The sequence below is a fragment of the Corvus kubaryi genome, unplaced genomic scaffold (assembly GCF_017639235.1).
Source record: "Corvus kubaryi isolate FWS band 111438036 unplaced genomic scaffold, C.kubaryi_AGA036_p1.0 37387, whole genome shotgun sequence".
Lineage (NCBI taxonomy): Eukaryota > Metazoa > Chordata > Aves > Passeriformes > Corvidae > Corvus > Corvus kubaryi.
In genome coordinates this window covers 14856696-14870244 of record NW_024581129.1, presented here as the reverse complement: position 1 = coordinate 14870244, position 13549 = coordinate 14856696, and positions in this window count along the sequence as shown.

The window sequence follows — 13549 nt, the reverse complement described above, 5'->3', positions numbered from 1 at the left end:
GGACGGACGGAGGGATGGATGGACGGACGGAGGGATGGACGGACGGATGGAGGGATGGACGGACGGAGGGACGGATGGATGGAGGGACGGAGGGATGCCGGGCTCGCGGTGCGCGGCCGGCTGTGCCCGGCAGGTGGCGGGCGGGTCCCGCGGTCCCTGCTGGAGCCGGAGGGACCCCGGGAATGTCCAGCCCGGCCCTGGAAAACGCAAGTCCTGCAGCAGTTCCCACCTTGTCACCGCGAGAAAAGGGCAGCTGCGGTTCCTCCTGCGTGCTCGGTTGTTGCGTGTAATCCCCAAATTCCCTGACGTTTCAGTGAGAGGTAAAGCTTTGGAGTGAAGTGGAAAACCTCTGCTTGTGAGTACTTAAAATCCCTTTCAGCAAGTGTACCACAGCTTAGTACAGTTTGGCTCAGACCATATGTCTAAGATGGACTCCTTGCTTGTGTGTGTGTAATTTAACTCCCAGCAGTGCTAAGACATTCATTATTTTTTTCCTTATCTTTTCTCAAGGCCAGGTTGCTGCCTGGCTCTTCTGAATGTCTGGGTCTTTCTGACACTCAAAATTCAATAAAAATCATTCATATGATAGATAAAAATCAGCATCTCTTACTTTTCCTTTATATTTTTGTCATAGAATCCCAGAATGGGTTGGGTTGGGTTGGGTTGGGAGGGGCCTCATCTCATCCCACCCCCTGCCATGGGCAGGGACACCTTCCACTAGCCCAGGTTTCTCCAACCTGGCCTTGGACACTTCCAGGGAGCAGACACTGACTCCTGAATTAGCGTGGTCATACACATGAACATGTCCGTGTTTGAATGGGAGGGCTGACATTTGGTATTGTTAATTAGGGTGCTGTTATGGATAACTTGTGTCTGCAAGCACTGCATGAGTCATGGAGCATCTGCTGCTCGGCGCAGAGCAGGCCAGTGTAAATTGGCAGCAACTTCAGCGCCACAGCAAGGACTGCAGAGGTGGGAAAGGGCTGGGCAAAGGAGACAGCCACAGCACAGGGTTCACAGGGCTTGTTGCAAGCTCAGAAGGCAAGCTGTCGCTGGAGGAGTTGTGCAGAAGGGGTGCAGAATGTCAGGTCGCTGGGTTGTTCCCTGCCTCTGGGGGCAACGGGGTTTTGTTACTCTTCCTACACCACATTTTATAATTTTCAGAAATGTGTAAGACTTTAAATCATCTGAATGACTCACTCTTTCAAACCAGTCTTGTGCTAGAGCAGAGATAGAGAGATTCAATAGCAATTGAACTCAGGGGTTGAGGGGTCTTTGTTATAGAATGTGCCATTGTTATCAAAAGAAAGTACATCCAGCTGAGACGAGGAGAAAAAGACAAAAGGTAGTGTTTGATGCCAGGGGATAAAATTACAGAAATACAGGAAATGAGCAGTATTTTTGGAAAGTGATAGATGATCCCAGTGCTGTGCAGACATGAGCTGAGAAAGCACAGTGAGGGTCAGGGAGGATTAGCAGCTCTTGCTCCTTCTTTGTCCCCTGCAGTAGCATTTAAAAGGTTTTTGGGTTTTCCCTCCTGAAGGATGGGATCCTGAGGAGGAGGCAGGTTTTTTCTATTCTTTCCAGAATCTCTGACTTTAAATATTTCCGATGGCTACCGTTTGTCTTTTCCCCTGGCTCTCTTCTCTCCTTCTCCTTTGCAACTTCTCCACGGACCGTGCTTGTTTTGCAAATGTGTTTGGCCAGGGAAGGGGCAGCAGCAGTGTTGCTGTTAGCTCACACTGCAACCAGCAGAGCCTCCTGGGGGGTTTCACGTGCACCAGTTGTCTTTGCTCAGCATTAGAGGATAACAGAATCACAGACTGGTTTGGCTCAGAAGGGATCTTAAAGATCATTTAGTTCCACCCCTGCCATGGGCAGGGACACATTCCACTGTCCCAGCTTGCTCCAAGCCCCAATGTCCAACCTGGCCTTGGACACTTCCAGGGATCCAGGGGCAGCCACAGCCTCAGCTGTGCTTCGTTCTGAAGCTCTGCTGAGCCCTCCAAGGGGTTTATCCTGTGTATGTTACCAGAACTACCACCAAGCACTGCGGAAACCCCTCCTTGGGAGGTGCCACATGTAGAGACTCAACAGTGTGGCTTTAGGGGTGCTCCATGTCAAAAACAGAAATGCCTTGAGTCTTGGTGAGGAGGAAGACACCAGCAGTGGTGTGGAGGAATGTCCTGCCTCTTCCAGTCCTTCTGAGGGGTCTGGCAGCATGTGAGTGGTGACAGAGCATGACAGCCTGTGCCCTGTGACTGTCCACAGCACACTCCCACTCCTGGGAAAAGGACAGGAGGAGCTCCCTGGGCCAAACACGTTAGGGTTTGGAGAGGCAAACCCTGATGAGCTGTGTGAGGGATAAGGGAATTTCATCAAGGAGCAGTTTAAGATGGTAAGTGTTGAAGTGGGAGGAAAACTCCCAGCCCCCTCTGAAGATGACAAATTTGCTGTTGATGTTATTCTCTAAATGAGCTTTCTGTGAGCTCCAGAGAGCAGGTTACTTGATTAAAACTGTGTGTGAGTCAAGCCTGAAGCATTAACACCTGACTCAGCAGGTTGTGCCAGTCCAGAGTTCTAGAAAGAGCACTGGTGCTGCAAAATGCTGGGACAGAGCTCTTGGATTTTAGGAGAGCTGCTTGGGGAGAACTGTATGTTCTCCACACACATTTTTTGATTTTTGTATTTTTTTACCCAAATCAATCTCTCCCTGAGTTACAGAATTCCATATGAGCTTGTGAGTTCCAGATGAAGCTTTGCTGAGAAATTTTGTCCGCTTCTGCTAAATCAGGAAGGGGTGTTTTTGGGTTCCACATGCATGCAGAGCACACTGAGGATGCTGGATGTGGGAACTGCAGGATGCAGAGAGCTCCTCCAGACTGTCCCACAGTGTCTAATGATCAGTATACTGTAAGCAATGAGTGGGAAATGCTTTTATAGCCTTCTGAATGCCAGGAGAAGGAGCCAACAGGGATTTTTTGTGGGCAGGCAGCCAGTTCATGGCTGTGCATTTCCAGTCCTGAGTCCTGTCACCATTGTGGAGTCACTAGGAGGCTGCAGCAGATGATGGATCTGACAGCAGGGCTTGTCACTTGTTATCTGTAAAACAGAGATTGAGCTGATTTCACTTGCTCGTGAGCTTGGTTTTGTATGCCTGTGCTCTCTGCAGCAAGGCCTCTTGTTTTGGTGGATTTTGGTTGATTTTTATAAGTTTGTTCACTGGGACTGGCACAGTTGACATCTGGTTTTACTGACAGCTTCCTAGTCCTCCTTCATACATTAAATACAACCTCACAAAAGAAAAACCCTAACCATTGCTCAGTCTGACAGGAAAACAATTCATTAAATAGGTATTAAAGTTCCACCACCAGGCAGGTTGAGTGCTATTTTTGTAACTACCACACAGAAGAAAAGATTTATCATCTTGGGTTTGTGGAGAAAGAAGGGGTTTAGCATTGTAATCAAGAAAAATCTCTGTCTGGTTAATTAATCTGAGCTCAGTTAGAAAGAAGAGGGCAGGAAGCAGCATGCCACATGTGCCAGGGAATAAAGAGCTGGGAATGGGAGGGGGGAAAATTAAAAGGGAGTTTTGAACTGTAATTTCAGAAGGCGAAAGTTTACAGCAATGGGTTATTTAGGCACACAAATGAAGACGTTTGACTTATTTTTAGCCAGAACAAGAAAGATAATCAGTGGGTCAGGAGTCTGGATAAGAAAAAGTAACTAGAAGCAAGATGTGAGTCAGTGGAGGAGCCTGGCCTTGGAGAAAAGCTTGTCTGGAGTCTTCCCTCGTGGTTTCTGGGAACACAAGCTCCCAGGTGTGCTCATGCTGCCGTTAGGTTTGTCCTCAGCCCTTACATGTTCCAGAGGGAAACCAATGATTTGTCTCATCTGAGCTCCAGCTTAGAAGGAAGACTCAAGGGAGGCCTAATGTGCATGTCCAGGTCAGCAGGACCCCAGTGGGGGCTCCCTCCTGCCCCACAGATGACGCTGGGTTGGACTTTCCCTTTCACTGCAGCTCTGGAGCATCTCAGCATCCTTTTCCCTCTCTCAAAACGATTGTGCCACAGCTGTTGGTTCAGCTGGCACAGCCTCAGAGCTTTGCAATTTGTGTGTTCTCTGAGGATCTCATCCTCTGGGGTTTCGTTTTCCTGCTTCAGGCTCTGAATTTCAGAACACGCAGCAGTTTTCTCTCGAGGTGAAGTCTCTTAGAGGACATGTTAGCAGTAGATCTTGCTTTTGGAATTGTTGGGCAGGTGAGAGCTGTCATGCAAGGTGAGTGCATCTGCAGCCCTCACTGCCCCCAGGATGGGAGTTTTGGGTACCATCCAGGCATAGGAACACGAAGGAGAGAGCACAGGAATCAGAGAATCATTTAGGTTGAAAAGACCTTTAAGAACTTCCAGTGCAAATGTTCCCCCACTGCCAAGACCACCACTAAACCATGTCCACACATCTTTTAAATCCCTTCAGGGATGGTGACTCAACAAAAAAATACCTTTAAAAACTTAGTGAAACCATAAATACTGCTTTAATTACAATATTGTGCTGACTGCGTCATGGGACAGAATTCAAATGGCTGGATACTGGATGCAGGGATGAATCAGGCAGTATTTTTTATATTTAAGCAAGTTTGGGCATATAAATTTAAACATAACCACATGTTTCTGTGAGCATTCCTGGCTCACTTCTAGGGTCATAAGGAAATTCAGTGTGTTTGCCAATATCCTTTCAACTATTTTCAGTCTTAACTACCTGGTTTTGTCTCCGTTTTAAACGGTGTTTGTTGTGTTGTGCTGTTCTGGAGTCTTCCTGAGGGTGACAGAGCTCTCAGCAGAGATCCTGCTGTCCTTGCAAGAGCAAACTCCCCGGATTTAATGGAGTTGTTTGACTGAACAAAGCATTAGTGATTTGAATCATGTGTGATTACATCTCCCTTCCTCCTACCAGCGGGAGCACCGCACTCTCCGTTCGCAGGGAGGAGTTCAGGGCCTTGCTTATGACAATGCAAACAGCATTATTTGGGGTTTGGGCTTTTGACGGTTTGGGGTTTTTTAAGAACTAATTACAGTAAAATAGCTTATTTTTATGTATTAGGTGTATATCTTATCTATGAGCCTTAAAAGCAGTGTGCACAGTGTATGAGTCACTCGGCTCCACTGGTGCCTTGCCCAGCTCCCTGGGCAGCGCCAGGAGTACCCACAGCTCCTTCTCCAAGGGCAGAGGATATCAACAAAGCTGCTGTGGATCTCTTCTCCTAGTTTGCAGTTTTTCCTGTCTCTGGATCATAGCTGGTTCTCAGTATTGTTTGTGCTGGGTGCCTGCTGTGGCCCGAGCTGGGTGGTGAGGAGCAGCAGAAGGTGGGAAGGTCTGTACAAGCTCAGCCCCAACGCTGGGGAGGAACGTGGCTGTGGCTGGCTGGGTGATGTAATGATCCTTTTCCATCTGCTCCCATCCATCTTTGAATCCACAGGAAAGCATCCTTCCTGTAAGACACGTGAATCCCTCATTTCAAGCCCTGTCCCTGGTTTGGAAGTTCCTCTGGAATGCTGTGGCTGGCACTGGCGTCCCCCCCGTGCCGATGCCCCAGAAGGGCTCCCCATGCACTGTAAAGCCGTGGGCCCAAAATAGCTCAGAGGTGTCACCCAGCAACTTGTCACTGTTGCCAGAGTCTTTGTTGGAGTGGATCAAGGTGACACTTGGCTGCTATTTTCAGTCCCACACTTCCTGATGGCTGTTGGCACCTTGTTCCCCCGCTTTGATTATTTATTTATTTCCCTTTTGCTGAATCATGGACCTGGAAAATACTTCTTAGGTCACTGAGGATCTAAGAATGTGCCTCCTGATTTATTTTGCTGCCTATTTTCCAGCTTTACATGGCACGAGGCATCTTAAAATGGACTATGAGATGCCACCTGTGCTTCCTTAATGACGCTTTCCCACTGCGTGAGTTTCTTCCTTGCTCTTTATCTTAAAATTAATGGAGCTGCTCAAAGCTTAACACTGGCTTTGCCATGGTTTATTCCACAGTCAGCTGTGGTTGTTGGTGTTATATTCACCTGCTCTCATTTCTCTGCAGCTCTTCGTTGCAGTCAAAGTTTATTTATGGTGGGGGACAGTTGTGCAATAAATTGTTATTCAGTATTTCCTACCCCTTAATCTATCACGTGGCTCTTGCATGAACTGTACAAAATTTTCATCATGGAAAGGGGATCAGGCACTGGCACAGCTGCCCAGGGCAGTGGTGGAGTCACCATCCCCAGAGGGATTTAAAAAACATGTGAATATGGCATGTGGGGACGTGGGTTAGTGGTGACCACAGTGGTGCTGGGTTAGTGCTTCGAACCAATGATCTTCCAACCTTAACAATTCCATGATTCTGTATTAGCCAAATAAAGGCAGAATTATTAATTTCCTCACAGAGCCAAAGGAAAAAAACCCTTGTGGGGATTCCTAAGTTATTACAAACTGCTGGGGTTCGTTGTTTTTTCCAGTTCCTCTGTGTGGTAAGTCAGTGCCTGTGGTCTGTTGGCATATAATCTTGAACCGAGTGAGGGTCCCTTGTTGAGAGCACAGTTCTCTGTGTGAGAAGGGTTCAGGGCTGCCATTTGCTGCATTTCTACAACCTAGACCCCAGTTTTGAGCCATGTGTCCCAAAAATGAGCAGTGAGGTGGGCACAAATGAGTATTATTTCTTTGACTCATGCAGGGACATATGTGAGTTGTGTAACAGAGATTATCTTCCATTATCTTTGCCCAAAGATGATCCTGCAAAATATGTCGTTTCCTGTCCTTGTTTCCAGCCCCATTACCTTCTAGTTCTGGAGAAAACAAGGCATAATTCCTTCATATACAAATTTCCCCAGTGCAGTGGTTTAGCTCCAGGAGGGAGTGTGTTCATCCTGAGCACAGCACGACCTGGAGCCGTAAGCAGAGCAAGTGGCACGAGGGTGTCTCTGCATCCTGGCCCTGCCTTCTTTGCTGTAGCATTTCCACAAGGTCTCCAAATTATTTTGGCTCTAACGTCTGCTTTGAGAAGGTGTCAGCGTCTCTGGTCACTTAATTATGGACCATGGGACTCCTCCCTCCTGCCACAGTGCTGGGCAGTGCTGGAGGATGTGGATCTCCTCCTGCACCTCGCTTCTTCTGGGATTCCCTAGTGGTGCTCACCATCGTATTTGATTCTGGGCTTTCCTACTTCAAAATTGGAGAAAATAATCTGTTTTAGAGAGATCCTGGCTTCCTCATCCTTGCTTTGCTCCTCACTCCCTTTCTAGGAGTCTGGGTTTCTTGCTCAACCGCCACCATTCCATCACTTCCCCAAGCCATTCACCTTCTCTGCTCTTTTCTGTTCCTCTTCAACAGGAATTTCCCAGGTTTTTCCTACCTTCCTGCAGCTCTTTGCCAGGCTCTGGAGCCTCTCCCCCAGCCAAGGGCACGAAGCTGGGCTCTGGGCAGCGTTCTGACAGCAGGGAGAGCTCCCGTGCCCCATCCACCACGCCAAAGGTCCGTGTGGGTGTGGAGGGGGTGTCATCCCTCTCTGCTCCTGCAAGGTGACTCATCCAGTCCCAGCTGCACTTCCATCTCCTGTGGGAAGAGGGAGGAGGATTCACAAGTCTCTATTTCTGCTGTGAAAATTACACCCTTAGGTTGGTTACAGAAGGAGTGTGGAGGGGAAGAGTGGAGCACCCAGGCAGAGGAGCCTGTCAGCCCCACCAAGGGTGGAAGATTCAGTGCCCAAAAACATGGACTCACACCATGCAGCCCATCCTGAAACCTTCCCTTAGCACGTTTGTGAGTTCATAGAAAACAACCACAGAATCAGAGAAAGTTGCCTGAATTTGGCCTGTGAATGAAGGAAGGAAAATTCATCCAGCTGCCTTCCTCACAAGTACGAGAAATGTCCTGGTGGTGATCCTGCCCCAGCCCAAGCCCTGTGCAGAGTTGTCCTGGTCCTGCTTTTTCTTTCAAACCAGGAGCAAAGCCAGCGTGGCTCTGAGACATGCACTGGGGTCTCTGCAGATAATTCCTTTTAAAGCATCTGTGGAGTCGTAGAGGCCCTTGGTTGGACATTGCTGCCTCTGCTGCTTTGGAAACGCTCTCTGGTGAGCTCTGTCTCGGTGGGAGCAGGGAGCAGTCTGATGGATGCACGATTCCTGCACGGGGTGTGCACCTGGGCTCTACTCCCGTGTAACTTCAAGCAGTAGGAGGTGTGAGGGGTGGCCCCAGGAGACACAGGGCTGCTACAGCAGGATCACATCGGTGTTGCTGAGTCAAATACTCAAAGCCCTCATGCATCAGAACTGAGACACGAAAATGGGCGTTTTTCTAACCAGCTGGGACTTGTTTTTCTCACCTCCTGCTTTTTCAAAGCCAGTCACTGCTCTTCAGCACCACTTAAAAACGGGTACAGCTGTTAATCCACGAATGCTGCCGGGTTTTGATGGAAGCCAAGAGGCCTTTTCAACCCTCTGAGTGGAGGCTGGAGGTGTGGGGATGCCACACAGGGGTGCGACCAGCACGGGGGGCTGGAGCTCTGTTAGGGGTGGCACCACATCACCAGTTTCCTGAGAAGAAGTTTGGGAAGTGGCCCATTGCCAGGCTCATTCTTAGAGTATTTTTTTCCAGACCCCGCTGTCAGCAGCAGCTGAACTATTTTAGCTGATATTTTCTTCAAGGGTTCAGCTCGGGGTAAATTTAAGCCTGAACATTTTCAGGTTTGACAAAGCTTTGCAAAGCTGAAACTGGAGCTTGTGCTGGGCGGTATCAACCTTCTGCCCTCGCTCAAAGGGCGTTGACTCATGGAGTTCTGCTGCTCTTCTTCCCCTCTAATGAGCAATCAGGAGAGTAAACAACAAAACTCGGTTTGCAGAGCAGCGTGCGCTGCATGTCTGCCTTAGCTGGAGTTATTTTCCCACTGCTGTTTCTGTGCAGAGCCAGAGCCTCTGTGCCCAGGTCCCTGGTGTCTGCAGCTGCCTGCCTCTGGCCACACCACGGGAATTTTGGGAATTCAGCTGATACCTGATCAGCTTCCACTTTTGTTATTATTTCTGAATGTTATTTAAGAAACTAGGAGCAAGAAGAAATGCCAGGACTCTTGTAGACCCAGCCCCCTCTGTTTTGGTGCTCACAGGTTTCCAGGCCAAACCTGAAGAGGGGCAAAGTCTGATCCAAACCAGCTTTATTCTTCCCCAGAATGGCACGGCTTCCTGGAGATGCTGTAGGCAAGAGCAGCGCTCACAAAAAAAGGGAGGATAATACATCTGTGCAGACTAATGCCCAAACCTCCCCTTTCCTGAGTCAGTCCCATCAGCTCCTCTGATTCTCCATCTCAGCTTCCACTGAGACTCAGCCTCCCTCTTGCTGCCCAGCTCTGCTTCTCCTGCAGTGTGGATTTTCTCCCTTGTTTTTGGCTTCTTCCCAGTTGATGCAGAAACACAGCTGGGCCCCATCGGCTCCGGGGAAGCTCTGACCTGGCAAAGGCTCCAGGTCTTCAGGTTTACTGCAATACCTCATTCCTTTCCTCTCTCCTTCAGGAGAACCAATTATAAAAATAAAACAGTGCAGGAAAAGCCAGAGGAGATGGGAACTGCTTGTTCCATCTCCAGTCTCGGTGCCTCTCTGATCCACTCACGGTAAAGGTGGCAGGAAAAGCTTTTGCCCTCACAAATAAGTCTCTGCTGATGTTCAGAGCTGGATAGGAGGATTTTGTATTTAACCTTCTCCAGGCTGTTTGTGTCTCCCTCCCCCCCTGCCCGGGAACCCTGGGTGGCATCCCTGTGCTCTGCCACATGCTGCACATGTGTGATTCTGTGCCGGAGCAGTGCAGAGCCAACACCACCTACCTGTGCTCAACATTGCTGCTTAAAAATGGCTAATCTTGAAAGTCAGGATGTGGGCGCTGCAGGGAAAGGAAGCAGTGCCCGGGGGCCCTGGTGGGTACGGTGCTAGTTCCCACAGCCCAGCCCTCCTTCCCGGGAGAGCCTCCTGTGGCTCTGCTGATCCCCTCCTGCTCCCAGCTGCCTTTCAGCGTCCTGACCCCTGCAGCATCACCAGTCCATGGGTTCCCAGTGAGGCCACCCCAAGTCCTGTGCCAGGGGACAAAGCTGGAGAGGGTGGCACCGGGAGAAAAAGCAACTTGGAAGGAGGTGATGGTGTTGGCACTGCCCACGGAGGCGGCAAAGGAGCTCAGGGGAGTGGCTGGAAGTCCCGCTGCCCGTTCCCTTCGGATTTCCCTGCCCCTGCGGCTGCAGCATTGTGGCCCTGGGGGCAGTGGGCAGTCGGGACAGTCCCTGCCCCAGCGCCGCCTGGCCAGGGTCCGGGCTGGCGAAAACAGATGCGAGTTGGAACAACACATCCCAGGAGCGATCCCAGCGGGGCTGCAGGCAGCTGCCTGCTCACAGCCCGAAACAGTTAACAGGCGGCGAGGCCGAGCCGGTCCTCCCCCCGTCATGAGATCACCGCTGCCACCGCCAATCCTCGCTCCAGTCCTCCTCCAGCCCTCGCTCAGTCTGGCAGCAAAGGAGCCGGGAGCCAAAGCTGCGAGTGAGAGCAGCGGCAGACAAGATCCCGGCCCGTCTGTACCTTGAGCCGCCGGACAAAGTGACCATGTAGGATCCGGAATCTTCCCTCCATCACCGCCACAGCGACTCTCATCCGTCTAACGCGCGCCTTGTGCTGCTCCTTCCTGGGTTTTCTTGCCAACATGATGGGCTGCAAGTCCAACTCACTCACTTGCCTGCAGGGAGGAAAACCAGGGCTGCCGCTGGCCACAGCCACCGATTCCACGGCTACACTCAACAAACTGGCCCTGGCCACGGGCGGGACCGAGAAATCCTGGTACCGCTGCATCTTCCCCTTCGGCATCGTCTCCGTGGTCATCGGAGTCGCAGCGACGTGCATCACCTTCACCATCAATGGCCCCCAAATGGACATCGCTAAGGTGGTCTCGGTGGCCACCTTGATCTTCGGGGTGGGCCTGCTGGTGGCTGCCTATGTGTGCTGGCGGGCCAAGCGGGAGCGGCAGCGCAAGCGGCAGCGCCAGGAGCCCGTGGCCCTAGAGCAGGGCGCCCTATGACCCGGGCTGGGGGCACAGGCTCAGCTCCGCCCGGAGCCCCCTGCTCATACACCCCCCTCCGCGAGCAGAGGGGTGACAGCACCGGCTTTGTCGCATCCGAGGAGGTCCGGACCGTGCCCGAGGTCAGCTTGCCGTCATTGTCCACCCCGCCCGCGCCAGCGTCCGGCCATCCCCGCTCCCGGCATGGGGTAGGGGCAGCCCAGCCACGCGAGAGGCTCCCTCCTGCCTGCCTGCCTGGGACCAGCATGGAAAGAGCCCGGAGGGTGGCCAAGGAGCAAGTCACCAGACAGGGACCCTCTGCCTGTCCCTGCCGTGCGCCGCCGGGGAGCCGCAGCGAGCCCCGGTGCCGGGGAAACCGAGGCAGCCCGGCAACCTCTGCTGGGTGTTGGAAGGGTCCAGCGTCACTTCTGTCCTCTCGCGGTTTTCCCTGTGGCGAGGAGCCGCGTGGCGCAGGACAGAAGGAGTTTAGAAGGAAATTGGCTGGGTGCGGGGAGCAGCCGGGGAGCTGCGTGGCAGGATGGGTGTGGGGGTGCGGGACGCAGCAAACAGCGATGCGTGAGCAGGGCCGGCCTGGCACGGAGCCCCCGGGGACAGCGACGGCGACCAGGGCAGGTCTGGAGCTGAGCCTGCCGGGGGTGCAGCGGATCTTGGTAGCGGCAGGGGGGAAGAGGGGAATGGAGGGGCTCAGCCTCGAGCGGGCGGCGGCTCTTGAGGGTTTGCTGTTCGTGGAGGAGGAACTCGCGCTCTCCCCGTGCCCTTGCGGGTGACCCAGCCCGGTGGTGTCCCGGGGTCCGAGTGCCTGGGGTGCCCAGGGGTGGGGTGCTCGTGCTGTGAGCTCGCAGCAGCATCCCCCGGCTGTGGGAGTCTGACAGCAATGCTGTTGTGGAGGTTCATCCAAAAGGAGCAAATACACTTTTACTACTTTTTTTTTTTTTTTTGAAAAGAAGTCCATGCTCCCATTCTTTGAATTTAGCTTTGAACTCATTACCCTAAAAAAAAGTGTGAGACCTGGGCACTGGGATCCCTCTCTGGCAGCTCCCGTGCCCGGCCGCGGAGGCTGCGGCAGAGCCGGGCTGCTGCCCTGCCCTGCCCCGGCCGGCCCCGCACCCAGATGGGCCCCCCAAAACCAACCCCCGGACACCAGCCCCCCGCGCTCCCACGCCCGGGGCCGTGCCCAGAGCTGCAGGGAGCAGCCCCGCTCCGGCCGCTCGGCAGCTGGAGCCTGTCCGTGCCCAGCACAGCCCGTGAATGGAGCCGAGAGCCACGAGCGGGGCACGGGGAGCAAAGCTGAGCTTGTGCCGAGCGCCCGCGGCGCTCCCGCATGTGCCCTGTCACACGCAGCCCTCCCTGCCCGCAGCTCTGATCCCGACGGTTTTCTCTCCACAATTATATCGTGCTCCGCAGCCCCGGGAGCTGCTGCTTGTCACAGCATGTGTGGCCAGAGCCACCACTCTCAGGACAGTGGGGTACTGGGGGACCAGGGCTTGGAGGTCCAGTCCTACAAATCCAGGCTCAAATACCCACAGAGTTTGGAAGACTTGGAGACACTTTCAGCCTCAGACCTGACCAAAGCTTTACTTTTTTTGGGACAGTGTCACAGGTCGCCGCTCTGTGGCAGGTGATAAGTTTAGCAGACATTGAGCCCAGGTTGTTCTTTGTGAGCCTGGTCGTTGTTTTGAGGTGTTTAAATAATTGTAGTTTGTGGTCTCAGCCTCTCAGGGTCAGCAAACCAGGGGTTTCCAGTCACAGGGGCTCAGTGGTGAGTGTGTGGTGTGGGGGATGCTCAGTGCTATGTTCATGTATTGAGGGTTTGAGGTGCCAGCTCAGTTTTATTATTATTATTTTTATGTCATTCTCCTTGCTATAAAACTTCAGCAAACGCATTTGTGGCTGCCTGCAAGCTCCTCTGCTCTCACCTTGCCCATTACCAGCACCAGGAGTGCTGCTCCTAATCCTACCCAAACTTATCTCACTTTTCAAGTGCTCAGCCCTTCTTCCTCCCCATTCTGAAGCAAACCCGTCTACAAAGGACGATGGGATGGTTGCCCAGGTGCACCTGAGGAAAGCCTTGGAGCCAGCCCAAAATGTTTGGCGTCAGACCCTGTTACATCTCAGCCTTCTTTGATCTTGAAATCCAGTTCTCCAGAGCCAAATCACCTCTCTCCTGCTCCCAGTGAGCTCCCTCAAGGTGGCTCTCAGCAGGACCTGGAGAAGTGGAGCCCATCCCAGAGACAGCCTGGATGAGCTGGAATGCCAACCCTGCCCAGTCCTGCACCGGCTGACATTTTGGGTTGTTTCTGTTAAAAGCTTTAAGGGATTTGAGTTCTGCCATGAGAGGCACAGCCACACCACCTCTGCTGCTGCCTCCGAGGTTTTATCTACATGGAGGGACTCTGGCAGTTCCCCCACAGGACTGCAGCTGCTGCATGTGCTGGGTGAGAGCAAGTCCTGGGCAAATTCAGCCCCTTA